Source organism: Chenopodium album, chromosome 19 (assembly GCF_948465745.1).
Source record: "Chenopodium album chromosome 19, dcCheAlbu1.1, whole genome shotgun sequence".
NCBI lineage: Eukaryota > Viridiplantae > Streptophyta > Magnoliopsida > Caryophyllales > Amaranthaceae > Chenopodium > Chenopodium album.
This window is the reverse complement of record NC_137852.1, coordinates 13,010,934-13,028,645: the sequence shown is the minus strand read 5'-3', so window position 1 is coordinate 13,028,645 and position 17,712 is coordinate 13,010,934. Positions and strand designations below refer to the sequence as shown.

The window sequence follows — 17,712 nt, the reverse complement described above, 5'->3', positions numbered from 1 at the left end:
GAATGGTTCCAAACTATCCCGCAAGTGGCCAAGGTCTACAAGAGTGAAGTCGTCATGTCTGACGTTGCGCCTGTTATTATCGACCCATTTACACTTGAATAGACCTACCTTGAACTCACGGTAATCTAGTTCCCATATTTCCTGAATTCGTCCATAGTAGGATAATAGTGCCTCAACTGGTGATGTATCCTTTGCACTTGCAAATTCTGTTGATGAAGCCACAAGAGTGACACCACTGTTTTGAGTCCATGAGGATTTCTGATCCCGACGCTCAGTCCAGAATGTGTATCCATTTATGTCATATCCCTCAAATGAATGAACATCTTCCTTTGGACCATAAGCTAGCCATTTTATTGTACTAGAGACACCCTCATCCAATTCCAATTGATGCATCACACGATCATGGAACCACTTCACAAACATCTTATTATGCAACTGCATTAGTGCCCTTTCCCCTTTAGATGGAAATTCGACACGCAAACTATCCATATGCTCTTCTAAATAAGGGTGAACCTCAACAACATGATGAAGCACAAATAGGTGAGCTTGCAAGAACTGATCTCGAGTAGGTGAGATCCGTTTCGACCCGATTGTGCCATGACCATCAAGTCTCCCTTCATGTCGGGAAGTGGGAAGCCCAATAGGTTCGGCAACGGCAACATACTCTGCCACGAAATTACCAATCTCCTCAGCCACTATTCCTTGTACCATACTACCTTCCGGATGGGCTGGATTTCTGACTTTATCTTGCAATGTACCCATGTGTCTTTCAAAAGGATAGCACCACCTCATAAAGACTGGACCACACAACTTAATCTCTCGAACCAAATGAAGAATCAAATGCACCATTATGTCAAAAAGTGACGGTGGAAAATACATCTCAAATTTGCACATAGTTACAACAACATTCGCCTGGAGCGCATCAAGTGTAAAGGGATCAAGCACTTTGCTGCATATAGTATTGAAAAACGAACAAAGGCTTGTAATAACTTCTCTCACGTGCTTCGGTAAAATACCACGAATTGCAATCGGTAGGAATACTTGCATCATCATGTGACAATCATGGGATTTCATACTTGTCAACTTCAATTCTCCATTTAAGGACACAAATCTTTTCATGTTTGACGAGAACCCAGATGGAACTTTAATGTCATACAAACAAGCACAAAACTTTCGTTTTTCTTCCTTTGACAATGTGTAGCAAGCTGGAGGTAAATAAACCTTTTTATTCTTGCCTTTTCCATCAACTTTCTTCTTTGAGCTACCCGTGGCCTTGTCCTTGCGCTTCCCCTTACGTTTTTGTCCACCATCTTCGCTTCCCTTTTCCTTTACCATTGCCTTCACTACCTTTGTGTTAACCCACAATTCCGGACGAACCCCCCAAGCTTGCAAATCTAATCGTGCACTCTTTCCATCCTTTGTTTTTCCAGAAATGTTCATAATTGTCCCAACAATTGCATCACAAACATTCTTCTCTATATGCATCACATCGAGACAATGTCTAACATCGTGTTCTTTCCAGTACTCAAGCTTCCAAAAGATTGATTCCTTTTTAAAAAGAGCATGTGGGTCTATTGGTTTCGTTGTTTTACCAAAAACACATGGTATACCCTTCACTCTAGCATAAACCTCTTTTCCACTCAATGCCCTAGGTGCAACCCCCTCTTCCACTTTCCCATTGAAGGCCTTTTTCTGCCTACGATATGGGTGATCGCGCCTAAGCAATCTTCGGGTCCTCACGTACACATCTTTGCCCCAGTTGTGAAGGTACACGCTTGGTGTGTCATCGATACATATGGGACATGCTTTCTTCCCTTTGTTCTTGTACCCGGACAAGTTGCCATATGCGGGAAAATCATTGATGGTCCACATAAGGGCAGCACGCAATATGAACATCTCGTTCTTATGGGCATCAAAAACGGAAACTCCTTCATCCCACATCTTTCTCAAATCATCAACAAGGGGCTCAAGGTAAACATCTATGTCGTTTCCAGGTTGCCTTGGCCCCGTTATCAAAAGTGAAAGCATTATGTACTTCCGTTTCATGCACAACCACGGAGGCAAGTTGTAGATCACTAAAAGTACCGGCCATGTACTATGTTTGGTACTAAGAGTGCCAAATGGATTCATATCGTCCGTGCACAACCCAAGCCTTAAATTTCTAACTTCATCACCAAATTCCCTAAACTTCATATCCATGTTCTTCCATTGTGGAGAATCAGCCGGATGCTTCAACAAACCATTTTTCTTTCTCCCCTCTGCATGCCATCTCAAGTTCTTAGCATCTTTTGGTATTGAGAATAGACGCTTTAACCTTGGAATAATGGGAAGATACCACAACACCTTGGCAGGAGGTCCATTCATACCAACATTGCAGCTTGTTTGCTTGTAGCGCGACTCACCGCAACGTGGACACTCCTCCAATTCTTCATATTCGTTTCGATACAGAACACAATCATTAGGACATGCATGTATCTTCTTATATTCCAAACCAAATGGACACATGAGTTTCTTTGCATAATAGTAGGAATTAGGAAGTTCATTCCCATCAGGCAACATGTCACATAACGCGGTCAACAAAGAAGTAAAACTAGTGTCGCTCCAGTTATGCTTCGACTTAATATTAAAAAGTGTTAGCACGGCTGAGAGTTTTGTGTATTTTTTGGACCCAGGATACAAAGGCTTTTTGGCAGCCTCTGATAATGAGTCAAATACATCAGATCGGTCACCAAATTCACCTTCAACATCACGCATCATCTCATCCAAGTGATCATAACCAACATCTTCGATCTCATCCCCATCCTCATCCCCATCTCCATCATCATCACTCCCATATTCTTCTTCCACACGAATCTCGGCACTTTTACAATGCGTCTCATTCCCAACAACATTCTCTCTATACGATCCCTTTTCACCGTGCCAAACCCACACATGATATTGAGGCCTAAACCCATGACATTGTACATGAGCCATGATGGTACCAACACTATCGACCCTTGTGACATTATTACAATTGACACAAGGACAATAAAGGTAATTTTCACCCGTACTGAGCTGATACTGTGAAGCACTCTTGCAAAACTCTTGAAGCCCATTAAAGAATTCGAATGTATCACGTCTACCATACATCCAACCGCGATCCATTGTCGTTTTAAATTGCCTTTAAATATACCGACACATTTCAAATAATGTATAAATGTAACATGAATTATGTTAATCAAAGTACATATATCATATAATTCATCCATATGGCGTAAAAATGAATGCTCCCAAAAGGTCCTTATCACTCCAACCTAACCCATCCTTGAACGTCTAATCTCACTAGTGAAGGTATGTCAACTTTTCAATTTTAAGGAAAATCCGGCAGCATTTCCCCCCAGTTCTCCAAGTACACAATGTAGGTAATTACTTACCTACATATGCACCCAGAGAACATGGTGAGAAAATGATAAGCCGAGATTTCCTTAAAATCGAAAAAGAGACATACATTCACTACCTAAGTGAGATTAAACGTCCAAGAACAGTCCCAACCGGGGACTATTCAAGACTTTCTCCTAATGAGAAAGACTCGAACGGGTATCTAGGCAAATGATGATGCAAGCATTCAATAATTTGCATTTATATGACATTCAACTAACAATACACAAGTTCATTCATTCATGTATTGCTAATTAAATTACCTAAAATCAAACTAAGGTTTACATTCCATTCATTCATTCATAGCAATCCATTCAAACATTATAATTTACTAACCAAATTTAACAAACTAATTAACATGTTAACTAAATGTGTTCACTAAATTTAAACAATTAAAGTAACAATTAACATACTTTATGGAAAAAAATCACAATTAATAAAACAATTAAGATAAATGTGTTCACTAAATTTGAAACCCTAACTTTAAAGTTTGGAATAAACAAACAATTAATACATATTGAAGTAAAGTTTAGCAAGAGCTTACCCTAATTTGAGAGTGAGAGTTAATTAGAGGTAGTAGCTTCAATTAGGGCAGAGAGAGAGAGGTGTGGTGGTGACAGCCAGGCACCAGCCACTGCACCCACGAACTGATGACACCCACACCCACGAAAACACCAGCAACCACCAGCAACAGTACACCTCCCCACGAGCGCAGCAACATGCAGCCACGAACACCACCAGCGACCTTGAGCAACACCTCCCCACGAACGCTGCAAATTTTCGCACAGGAGCAGCTACAAACAAACCCACGAAAATTTAAAAAAAAAAGAGAGAAAAGGGAGTGAAAGGAGTGGTGGTGGCGGCGGCGGCGGCGGTGGAGTATGCTTGAGAGTGGAGTTGGAATTGAAGCAAGAAAAGAGAAAGAGAGGGGAAGTGAATTAGAGCTACTGTATGTTCGAATTTTTGACAAAAATTCGACTAAGTGCCGCTACTGAATGCTGAGTTAATTTCTCCCGCAAATTTTTTTTTTGAATTGGCAAGCGGTTCGGGTTTGAACCGCTTACCATTACACCAAATGGCAAGCGGTTCAACCCCGAACCGCTTGCCAATACATGTAATGGGAAGCGGTTCGCGCCTAAACCGCTTGCCATTCTAAAAAAGAGTTTTTTTTTTTTAAAAATAGGGTCTTTAGAAGCGGATTTGAAAAACCGCTTGCCAATTGGGGCTTCCCATTTAGTTTTTTCTACTAGTGAAAGAATATCATAGACACAATCATAAATGATATCATATATCCAATAGAGGATATCATTCAGCCAATAGATGATATAATCTATACAATTAACCATGTCATATATCCAATTAATCATAATACCATTTGCATTTTTACCTCCACACATGAAAACATATCACTTGGCTGCAAATTGAACCTCATCTTCGCCATTAAATCAAACCTCATCTGACCTCCGTCGCAGCTACCACGTGGACGGGAGGAGAACATGAGAAGTCCGCGAAAGGGAATGAATGCAACGAAGGACGGAGATGGTAGGAACCAGCGAACTCTAGCAATTGAAGCAGTGAACTCCAGCAATTGAAGCAACAAACTCCAGCAATTGAAGCAGCGAACTCTTCTACGACCTCAATTAGGGTTAACGTTGGTGGATTGAAATGGAAATTTGCCGAATCTCGTAAATTGCGAACTCCACACTTGTAATCGCACCACCAAATCGCAGGACCAAATCGTAGGAGAGAGACAGAGGAGAAAAAAGGAGAGAGAAAGAGAAGGGAAGAGAAGTAGGAGAGCTCGCACCACCAAAATGCTGCCACACGAAACTATGGGTGGACTGATGATACTATTGGTCAGGCTTGACTGACCCAATAGTTTGTGTATTTTGCAACGTTTTATGTTGGCAAGCGTGGGTAGGGTATCCGAAGTAATAACATAGTCAAGATGGGCATTCAATGACCAATCATGCTAAAAATGATATTCATAAATTGAATCAATAATATAGAGTATGTCGAACTTCGAGCACACAAATTATCGGATTAAATATCAAATATCCAATATAAAAGTTAGGTGTTGAAATTAAGTTTTTATGAGATCATTCAACACGAACTAACCACATAACAAATGATGTAGACTAATTTACTTATAATATTACAATTTATTCAAATTATAAATTGATATTGATGAAACAATTTTGGAGTTTATGTAGGTATTAGATAACTAAATTTAAGTGGAAAGAAAAGTAAAATTGCTTATCGCATCTCGATAGTGAATTATCGGATTGGCCGGGTACCTGAAATGTTATGATTATCAAATCAGGTACCCTACTTTTCAGATCATGTATTGTTACAAAGGGTTGTCGATCATTCTATTTATTTTCCTTGGCCCTAAGTCATATTATTATAATTATTGCGTAATATTGACATTTTTACACTATTTTCATATTAACTTTGGTTATGTTTACTAGTTCCTTTATTCTTGAATACTTGTAGTAGTTTGACTGACGCACATCTCATGGCATTACTATATACACAAATTATGGAGTATTAATGAATATTTAGGCAAAGTTAATACATGAATAGTAATAGTAATAGTATTACTGTAACAAATCTTCATTAGAAACCGTCCACAAACAAATATAGCATAGCAAAACAATTTATTAACAAAGTGGGTGGAAAAAAAATAAGCTGCGTGAAGTGAGTACCAAAAAAGGGAATATGTGTACGAATATAATTTAAGAGAGCTTTAAAATAGTGGTAAAAGGATATAAAAAAGTATGCGAGCAAAAACACATACTCCACTGTTTATATTTAAGTGGTCCATTTTAACTGAGTAGGTATATCGATATAGAACTTTGATTAATAGTATTTTTTTTTAATCAATTAGTATAAGTTATAGCAATTGAATAAACTATTCGTTTAGACGATTTCAATAGGTACTCACTCATAAAACTATTCCTTTTCTCTTAATATAAATTAGGAAAATTTAGAGATAATAATCCCAACTTTGCTCCGTTTTGTTTTAATAATTCCAATTTTGGATTATTTTAAAATAATCCCAACTTTGGGGGGGGGGGGGTGATTTGTTTCTTCAATCCCAAAACGGTCAACAAAAGTCAATGACCTATTATATCAGGTCAATTGACACGTGTCAAGTCTTGATTGGTCCAAAAAATTAAAAAAAAAATCAGAAGACTAGCCCCCACGCCCACCAGCCCTCCTCCCTTTCCACCACCGGCCGACCTTAACCCCACCATTGCCCAGTTCGCCGCTGCATTTCTTTCCGGCGAGCGGCCGCCGATTTCCCCTAGCTACCTCGAAACACTCTCCACGCAACACCAAGCAAACCCAATCCCCACTCCCAGAAACTCCGAACCGCTCCTCCACCACCGCAAAACCTAGCGGCTAGGGTTTTCGAAGGTAGGGGAGGGGTGTTTTGGGTTTTCGAAAGTGGGGAAGTTGATTTTAAGGCCTATCGAGTGTTTTAAGGGAGATTTGATGGTGGGGAAGGTGTTTTCAAGGCGTTTCGAGAGTCAGAAAATGAGGGAAGGAAGGTGGTGAGTTGGTGGGTCGCATCACCGGCACGGAGGGAGAAGGGAAACGGGCGTTGTGGGAGGGGGAATAGCTGTGCTTCAGGGGTGGGGGAATAGCGACGATGCAGGGGTGGGGGCAGCTGGCCGGCGTCAAGGTTCTGGTGGCTGGGCGGTGCTGCGTGGGTTTTTTTAGTTTTTTTTAAATAATTTTTCTTTTTGTTTTTTTAGTTTTTTTAACCAATAAAACTGCGCCACATAGGGGTGCTTATGAGACGAGACAACTCGCGAGTAACTCGAGTTTGACTCGGTCAAAACTCGACTCGAGTGAGCTTGACTCGAAATGTTAACGAGTCGAGTTGAGTTGATCATTACTCGATTCGAAAGCTCGTAAGAAGCTCGAATTCTTTCATATAGTATTATATATATACAAAAATAAAGATATTTTGATTAAAAAAAAACTTTTATTTTAGATTATACATTAATAATAAAAATTATTCATGTACTCTTAAATGACAAAATTAAAGAGAATGAAAAGATGTTAAAGAGAATGAAAATATGTTACACCAAATCGAGAGTTTTACAGACCAATCAACTTGCAAGCTACTCGAGATCGACTCGGTCAAAGCCCGGTCAAAACTCGACTCGGTCAAAGATCGACTCGATTTGTCCACGAGTCGAGTCGAGCTACCCCAAACTCGAACTCGACTCGCATCATAAGCACCCCTAAGCCGCCACATGTCATTTAAAGAAAAACAAATAACCCATTCAACCGGTAAACGGTCATTGGGATTGAAGAATGAAAACACCCCCCCCAAAGTTGGATTATTCTAGAATAATCCAAAGTTGGGATTATTAAAAGAAATTGGAATAAGTTCGGATAATTATTTACAAATTTTCCTATAAATTATTACCATTAGTCAAAGTAGGTATACTGAATCCTTAACCTATTAAAACCCCAACACACAAATATTGCCTCAAGTAATGCTTTGCTTATCTACAGGGTTCTTTCCGGTTTTCTCAGATGGGACTTACCTTAAGTTACGAGTGGTGATACGGAATTCTTCAAAATAGAGAGGCATGTGGATATAAGGGGGCTGAGGTTGAGCTTAATTGTATTGCCCACATTTTTGACAAGATTTTTCTACTTGCCCTCCCTCATTCCTGGATTCAAATCCTGTATTAGTATGTTACGGCGCATAGTCATTAAGCAATCTATATCTATATAATTTTCAAATCTTGGAATATTGATTTGTCTCTTTTGTTGTCTTTTTTTTTTTTTTTTTTTTTTTTTTTAAATTTAAGTTTTCCTTTTGATTTCCATAATTTGAGAGTGTTGCACTAATTAATTCAATTAGTCAAAGAATAAGACGCTCTTCCTTAAAAGGTGAAATAAACCACATGCACAAACCGAGACTTGAAATTAATTTCATTCTAATTTGGTTTATTTGTTGAGTTGCGGTTCTATTTGGTCTGAAATAATTAATTATATACCAAGTTGCATTTTCGCAGTTTTACATAATAGTAATAAAAGTTATAAACTTCTACCTCTAGATCGATGTAGCAAACACATTGTTAGTGAACCATGCATGCAATTGCTGCAAATCTATATATTGTTTATTGCTAATCTTTCTTGTATCTGTTACATCACATAAAATTCTCACCAGTCACCATTAAAACTTAAAACACACGAAGTAGTTATAAATGCTACGAGTATTTAAAAATCCAAATGGAGTCACATTAATGAAAATGATACAAGTATGTAAGAAGGTTCAAGGAAGATGATAAAGTAGCAATTGATATTATTTGTCAGCTAAGTGCTTACTAATAGCTGATAATGTCGCGTAGAATAGCTACTTCGTGGAGTCCAGTTAATTGCTAATTAAAGGAATTAAATGCGTAGCATATCTTTGAAAGTTCCACTTTACGCTTGATTTTTATATAATCAATGCGTATTTGATAAGATGACATTATCATGTGATAAGTGCTACCCATTTTACTAGATTTTCAATAACAATTATGCTTTGAGTTTGACTTTATTTATTATTATAGATTAGGTTAGAGTAAACTTGGTTGTTGTACGAAATTGTCAAAAATTAGCACAAAAACATGAGTACGATAAGCTAAGGTATAAAGACTAAACAAGAAACTTCAAATGGATATGGATAAACATTGGTTGGTGAATGTTGAATATTGCTAGGTGCCTAGGTTACTTTGGTTGCTCCTGTCTTTATTTTGTACACTTATCTTTTGCATTAACCGTTGATTTTCACTTCTGTTTTTGGCATTATACGGAGTATGTATGTAGCAAATTTTTGGAGTAGCTTTTACTTTTGGTTAGTACAATTCACAAATTAGGGCCCGTTCTCATACGATTATTTTCAGTTTAGTTCAGTTCAGCTCTTAATTTCCTTCTCTTATAAAATATTCAATTCAGTTCAGGTCAGTTCTAATAAGTTCATTTCAGTTCAGTCAATGAGAACAACCTCTGAAGCCTAGCTTGTGGAGTAATGTTTGTCTAAAGTTACTTAAACTTATTTATTTTTAGTAAGAGCATGTTCAGCAAAATATAGTTGTGAAGGTAATTATGAGATATTTTAATTACCATCGTTAATTGTAAACAATCTTTATCTACTTTTACAAATCTAAGATATTTTCACACGGCTACTATCAAAACAACTAATTTCGCTAATCTTGTCTATTGCAATAATTATTTGAGATTCACACATCTCAGGCGGCTCCAAGCGTATAAAATTTAATAATTTTAATTAAATTAAGTAGGTTTATGACTTGTAAAAAAAAATTTATGATTTTGGAATTACACATCGAGATGAATACAATAAGACCCATATGATCAAAAGATAGTGAGTGAACATACAGTGTGTAAACTAAATTTTTGCAATAAATAAATAACAATGAAAATATTGTTTTGAGGGTCATTTTCCTAAATAAATAAATAATAGACCACAGTTTACCCACTTTGTTCCTAATTTTCCTCAAATTTGATGCCTTTAGGGCCTGATCACATTTATTAAACTAAGGTGACTGAATTGAACTGAACTGAACTAAAATTGATTGGAGCTGAACGGAACTGAACTGCACTGAGCTGAAATGAATATTTTATGAGAGAGGGAAATTAGGAGGTTAACTAAACTGAACTGAAATGATTTGATTGGAGCTGAACTAAACTGAACTGAAATGAAATTAAGAAAATGTGAACAGGCCCTTACGCTATGTTTTCTTTGCATGAAATAGTCCGTATGTTGCTCACTCCATTTCTAATTGATTATATTATCCTATTTGTATTCTGCACAAATTCTTATGCAATATTGTAATTAAAATATCTAAAGCAAAAAAAAAAAAAAAAAAAAAAAAAGAAAAAAAGAGAGATTTTAAAAATTGAGATGATTCTAATAACTTTACACATGACTATGAGACTATGTTTGAATTATATATTTATCTTTTAAAGGCTCAAAACAAGATAATCAATTAGAAATGGATTGGTGGGGGTAAAATTTTGAAATATTTTGCATCTGGCATTGTTATGGTTGATATTTATTTTTTGTTAGATTGAACTTTGCTCATATTTGTGCACTAAGGGCCTGTTCTCATTGACTGAACTGAGCTGAGCTGAACTGAACTAAACTGAACTGAACTGAACTGAAATGAAATGAAATGAATATTTTACAAGAGAATGATGAAAAATAGGAACTGAATTTCAACGTAAAAGAATAGACCCTAATATGCACATAAATAAATTATCAATTAGGGCCTTGTTATTCTTAATGTTTGTATGTTTCAGTTATTTTTATAGATAGATTGCGCAAAATCAAAATTAATGTAAACAAGTTTTTTCACAAACACATTAAATTTAAATAAATTCAAATTATATAATTTCCAACAAATTCACTAGAATATAGATACTTGTAGACTTGTAGTTCTCTAACCGTCATTATAAATTAGGAGAATTGTTTTAGCATATACTTCTAAGATGTCACAAAAATTCCCCCTCACATGTGCCATTCAAACTAAGCTTCCCATAAATTGTGCTAATTTGTTATTCAAATCACGTTGTTCATCATAACATTTGCAAGTAAAAACACATGATTTTCAATGGTACTAGATAGCACATCACAGCACATACGACCTTGACTTTTGTACCACACTTGCATGCTATGCCTAGACCACGTACACATACATGCAAGTTTAAGCTAATTAAGATTTCTTACTAAAACTAGTTAGCTGTTTGTATAAACAAAAATTATTCTCAAAGCATACAAGATTATCTAATATCTCAAATAATACAATTTCAATACAATCTTCAAATTGAAATCTATATGGTTCCCTTTAGTTAATATTGACTACGTAAACTTTAAAGCTTATATACATATAATGTGCTACATATTAATATATGGGAAACTACGTACACTTATTAGTTATTACCAATTAGGTTTTAGATGACGAAAAAGTTTCACGCTCTGACACCTACATTGGTCCAAACTCCAAATAAGATATATGAGTATCATTTTTTCTTTTATCTAGCTAATTTGTACATAATTAATAACAATATAATTGATATACGTATATAATCAAACACATCTAAAGACATGTTTGATTGATGGATGCTAATTAAATAGAGCAGAGTTAATGCTCCCCCCCCCCCCCCCCCTTTTTTTTTTCCTTTTTTTGGAATATAAAAGCATATCATCTAACGTATATTTACCATTGATATAAGAAAAAAATGTATATACATACATAATTACGCGAAATCATGTTAGAAGCTAGCTTTTTACAATAATTAATTAAGCAAATGCTGCAGAAAATAAGGGAAGGAATGAATCTACGACAAGCTCTTAGCTAGTTGTTCCTACTAATTCAATCAGACTTCATTATCCAATTTTGATTAGGAAAGAAGCTGCAAAGAATTTTCTTAAAATTCATTAATTTCGAATGGTCGAAATTGGATATAGCATATGTATGTACTCCGTACATTTTAACCAATTCATCTATACTATAATAATTATTTGTAGAAAAATACTAAATCAAGAAAATATATGATGAACTTTTCAGATTTAACCTTATATATCTGTCATAAAAGCTAAGAGTATTACATGTATATCGTACGTTGCTTAGTTGAACCGCACCATACATATTATTATGAATAAATTAACATATCCTAATAAAGTCCACGTATGAAAACTCTTATCCAAATGATAATTTCAGCTGGAAGAAGACTTTTTTGGTAATTTTAACAATTAAATAATAAATGTTATTTCCAGGTATTACTAATAATGTATGTAGAAAAATGCGAAAATGATACAATTATTATGAAGATTTTTTCTTACTCTACGTGTAGAAATTACATGTAGCAATTCTCGTAAGGCTACGTGCATAGACATGCTTATTAGTTATTAATCAATTTATGTGAATAAGTCAGTTCATATTATCCAAATAATAATACACGTAATAAAAAGATAAAATGTAAAATAGAAATAAAATGAATGTGTCTTTGGCTTCCTATTCAAAGGCAAAAAAGAGAGAGAAGACGAAAAATGATACTAAAAAAGACTTTTGAAGTAAAGCAAAGTCCAAATTAAACATGCCTATAATCGAATGGATATTGTTTGAAATTCAGATCATCAAATGCTCTTTATCCATTGAGAGGTTATTTTATGTATCTACTAGCTAGGAAGATTGTTAGAGTGGTCATGCTCTTACTAGTAAGCTGTTTTTAAAGATATAGCCAAACATGTGGATGTCAGATTTGGAAAATTATTCTATATTGATCTGTTATCCTCTTTTATGACTCTCTCTACATCAATATATAAACAATAAGAACGGAAAACATCAATATTAGGAGTTTGACTCATTTTAACATGACAATTAATTATACATCATCGAAATGGAAAAGTGTATCGATATGTTACTATAAATTGTGTCAATACTAATTAATCTTTTGATGTATTAAAAGACATTTTAGTATATTCACTTATTCACTCTTCGAATGATATGATAACCCTAAATTTGTCCATACAACTATCATATGTCTAACATAATAGGCAGCTTTCTAATCTGGATGAAACGATTATGATTTTACAATCTCAGTCCCATTGGTATGGTATTATAAACTAAGATCCCCAAAACACTTATTATATTGACCAAAGTGATGAAATAGGTCTACTAATTTCTCCTTGTATTTTACATTTTTTCTTCTTCTTTTAAATTAGGAATAATTAGGTTAAGCTATGGTGTAACGAATATAATATTACATGATACAACCTTTAAAAAACAGTTTTTGAATTCATTTTGTATTTCAATGTGCTTGTTGACTAGCAATATTACTCCGTAAGTTAAAAAATTTCACTCCATTCTCTCTCCCCTAAAGGGAAGCAACTAATTAACCTTCTCGAAAACCTAAGAGCACGCCAGAGTTTCAACGCCGCAACTAGTTCTTTGGTGAGTACAATCCTCTCCTTATCAACGGGTATTTTTGTTAGCGTGTTTCCAACGGTGAAGTCGGAGCATAATCAAGCACAATGGTTCACCGCATTGGGCTTCAAATTTTATTTGCTTAGTACGTGCTATCCTCTTGCCGCCAAATTAAGGGCCTGTTCACATTTACTTTATTTCAGTTCAGTTCAGCTCCAATTAGTTTAGTTCAGTTTAGCTCCTAATTTCCTTCTCTCATAAAATATTCATTCCAGCTCAGTTTAGTTCAGTTCAATAAATGTAAAACAGGCCCTAAATGATATAAGTGTTCAGTTAGCATCAAAGACACATAGGATGTTTTGATATGGTTTTTCATCACACTACCAAGAGAAAGTATTTGTGGTTTCAAATATGTTTAATTTGTTAAAGTTGTTATCGAGTTGAAAACTAACATATATAGGAGTGTTGAGAAAACTTTTAGTGGTTTTAGATTCTTAATCTTTGTTCTTCCCATCAAAACCAGACTTACTTGAATTCGTAATCAAGTTTTGGTTGAAAAGGATTGATATGAAATCTCTCACATACTAGAGAGGTATGAATTCAAATCACATACATACTACTTGCCTAAAGTTGTTCGGTCGAATGAATGATTTTTACATCTCATTAATGAAATGGACTGTAAATCTAAAGAAGTGAGGTGGGTATGAGATTCAGGAAGAATAAGGTAGATTTAGAACCCATTTAATTTGGAATTCCACACTTTAATTGAAAGACTTACCAAAGAATATAGTAAATAAAATGGATTCCAAGTGGATCCCAATGCATTTCAAAAGATCGAACCAAACGGGCCCTAAAAACATTACATTTAGGGCCTGTTCTCATTGACTAAACTGAGCTGAACTGAATTGAACTTATTAGAGCTGAACTGAACTGAACTAAAATGAATATTTTATAAGAGAAGGAAATTAGGAGCTGAACGGAACTGAACTGAACTGAAATAATCGTATGAGAACATGCCCTTACTAGGCACCATAAAATTGTGAACATCAAGTAATATATATGTTTGTAATTCATTAAAGCATTAAATACACTCTTGAAAATTGTATACAGCTAGAAATTCATGACAAAAACGTGCATAAATCAGTATGATTAGTGTTTATATTTTCATAAATCCTAACTTTATACGATTTTCTAGTGTGAATTATTTAGTGCTTATATATAGCCCTAAGGGCTATGTATATAGTAATAAGTAATTCAGTTCAATTGATAATGTTTGGTTTCTCTTAGCTTAGAACATTTAATTATATAGTACATGACTCTAGTTTCTTGTTACAAATTATAAACTTTAAGCTTTAATTTAAGAGTTTTAATTTAGGTTGGACACCAAAACACAATCTGATCTATTTTCGACAAAATAAATTTTATACTGTGCATTTATTGAATTATTTTTTATTTTTTTTTTTTTTTTTTTTTGGGTGCAGGACAAGGTTCACAATCTATAAAACTGAATTAACTATAATAATGATCATGAATGTAGGCATATAAGTTGACACAAAACAGATTGTGAGCCAAATGCATAATAGGGAGAATAGGGGGATTGCTTTCTTTCCTTTCATTGCCTTTATTTATTTATTTTATGTATTTTGTTCATCTTTTGTTAATTTAGAGTCTAAATGGCTCACTTAACCCAAATTATAAATTTTTTTTATTGCGTTTCCAATTCAAATTTTCACATAAAGTTACTTGTCTTTACTTTATTTAATATCATTAAAAAAAAAAAAACAACTATCTCCAACCCGATTCATCATGTGAGGTTTTTGATCATTCTAACTGACAGTCATTTCAAATAAATTTCAGCCCACAGATTATAGAGTTGAATCAGCCTCCTAATAATAAGCAAAAATATCACACCCAAATAACAAATCTAGATGTCTCTTGATTTCTTTCCATACATCACCCCATCTTTCTTGATTTCTTTCCATTCATAACTTCATTCCAACCCCAAAAAACCAATATAATCCCCTCTATAGGCTACATCTCTCTCATCAAACACGAAACACCATTCTATACCAATATTTGAAAAAAAAAAAAAAAAAAAATCCAAAAGGACTTTTCAGGTAATTCAAACAACAAAACAACATAAAAAAATTTTCAAAAAATAAAAAATTGTGAATTAATTATGAAAATGACTCACCAAAGTCCCTTATAAAACCCTCACCCTCAATCACTCAACATTTGTCCGTGCCTTCACCCAATTTTATTTACCTGGTTTCGCCGGTCCTTTCTTTTCACCCCTTTTTTTTTTTTTAATTTTCTCTCTCCTCCGCTTCCTCCTCCTTCAATGGCGGCAGCGGTTGCAGAACCCCCTTCCTCCTCTTCTTCTCCACCTTCATCATCCTCTAACGCCGCTAAAACCATCCTCGGTCGCTACCAATCCGGCAAACTCCTCGGCAAGGGTAGCTTTGCCAAGGTCTACCATGCTCGATCCTTGACCACCAATCAATCCGTTGCAATTAAGGTTATCGATAAATCTAAAACTCATCCTTCTATGGAGCCTCGCATCGTTGGCGAAGTCGCCGCGATGCGGAGGCTTAATCATCCGAATATCCTCAAGATCCATGAAGTTTTGGCTTCGAAATCGAAAATTTATCTGGTCATGGAGCTTGCTAAGGGTGGGGATTTATTCGGGAAGCTTTCTAGGCGTGCTGATCATCGGTTTCCTGAGCCGTTGGCGCGGAAGTATTTTCATCAGCTTGTTTCCGCTCTCCATTATTGCCACCAAAACGGTGTAGCGCATCGAGATGTAAAGCCACAGAATCTTCTCCTTGATGAGGAGGGGAATATTAAGGTTTCGGATTTCGGGCTTTCGGCTGTGGCCGAAAGCGCGGTGGCGGTGTCCAAGGAGAAGATGATGTTGCAAACGTCTTGCGGAACCCCGGCTTTCGCAGCGCCGGAGATTGTGGGGAGGACTCGGAATGGGTATGATGGTTCGAAGGCAGATGCGTGGTCATGTGGGGTAATCTTATTTGTTATGTTGACAGGGTATTTGCCATTTGATGATGGGAATTTGGTTATGATGTATCGGAAGATGCATAGGAAGGAGTACAGGTTTCCCTCGTGGGTTTCGAAGCCAGCGAGGGGGTTGATCAGCCGGCTCCTCGATCCGATTCCGAAGAGCCGGTTGAGCATTGATGATATTCCTAATGATTCTTGGTTTAAGAATCATGGAATGTTGTACCCAAGGTCTGTTAGCCTTGGAGATATGGCTTCTTTGGAGGAGAAGAAGTATAAGAAAATGTTGTTGTTGGAAAGGTGTAATACTATGTCGGATTCAGCGGGTAATAATGGTGATAAAGCGAGGTGCGGTGGTGGTGAGAGTATGAATGCTTTCGAGATTATAACCATGTCATCGGGGTTGAATTTGTCTGGCATGTTTGATCAAGATTATTCGGAAGGAAGGAGGGAAAAGAGGTTTACGTCGAGGGAGGCGAAGGCGGTGGTGGTGGAGAAGGTTGTGGGTGTAGGGGAGAATTTGGGGTATGAGGTTGAGAAAAGAGAGAATTGTTGTGGGAATTTTAGTGTATGGTTAGGGAAAGGGAGGTTTGTTTTGTCGGTGACGGTGTCCGAGGTGGCGGCCGAGCTGGTCGTGGTGGAGATGAAGGTTGTGGATGGTGGTGGAGTGGGTTGGGATCAAGAAGAAGTTCATTGGGAGCAGTTGAAGTCAGGTCTTGGTGATATTGTTGTGTCATGGCACCAATAAATAATGTGACCTTACCAAAAAAAAAAAATTAACAAGAACACATGGTTGATCATAGGGGGATGAAAATTTTCACCAAAATCAACTGGAAAAATTTGGAAAATGGGAAGATGATTGAGCTTTCGAGTCGTATATGAAACGATGATCGAATCGATGATACAAGGATTATTATATATATCTTCCTAGATGATATTGATGGTGAAAATTTGTTGTACAGATGAACACCCCAGGAAAAGAACTTAGTTATGATGATGAGCTTAGTTTCTTTTCTATAAAGAAGAGAGCTAAATTAGATTATACACAGACAGTTGATTGTAGATTTTTGTTCATGGTGTTAGTAAACTGGAATTTTAATTTGTCTGTGTTGAACTTTTTAGATAGGGGTTATTAGGGGTTTCCCTTCAGAATTATAAATCATCAACCATGTTAGTGATGCTTTAAGGTCCATGAAAAAAGAAGATGCTAAGAAAATTAGCCATGACAAGCTTGATTTAGTGCCTGTACATTGTAAAGATTTCGACTTTTTATCTCCTTGTAACATATTTTAACTAATATATATGGAAAATTTTATTTATA

At 35.8% G+C, this 17,712-nt stretch overlaps 1 pseudogene; it reads left to right on the top strand.

Annotated features, from left to right (window-relative positions):
* Window positions 1-15,652: 15,652 nt before the first annotated feature.
* Window positions 15,653-17,712, top strand: LOC145596136 (CBL-interacting serine/threonine-protein kinase 4 pseudogene; annotated as a pseudogene).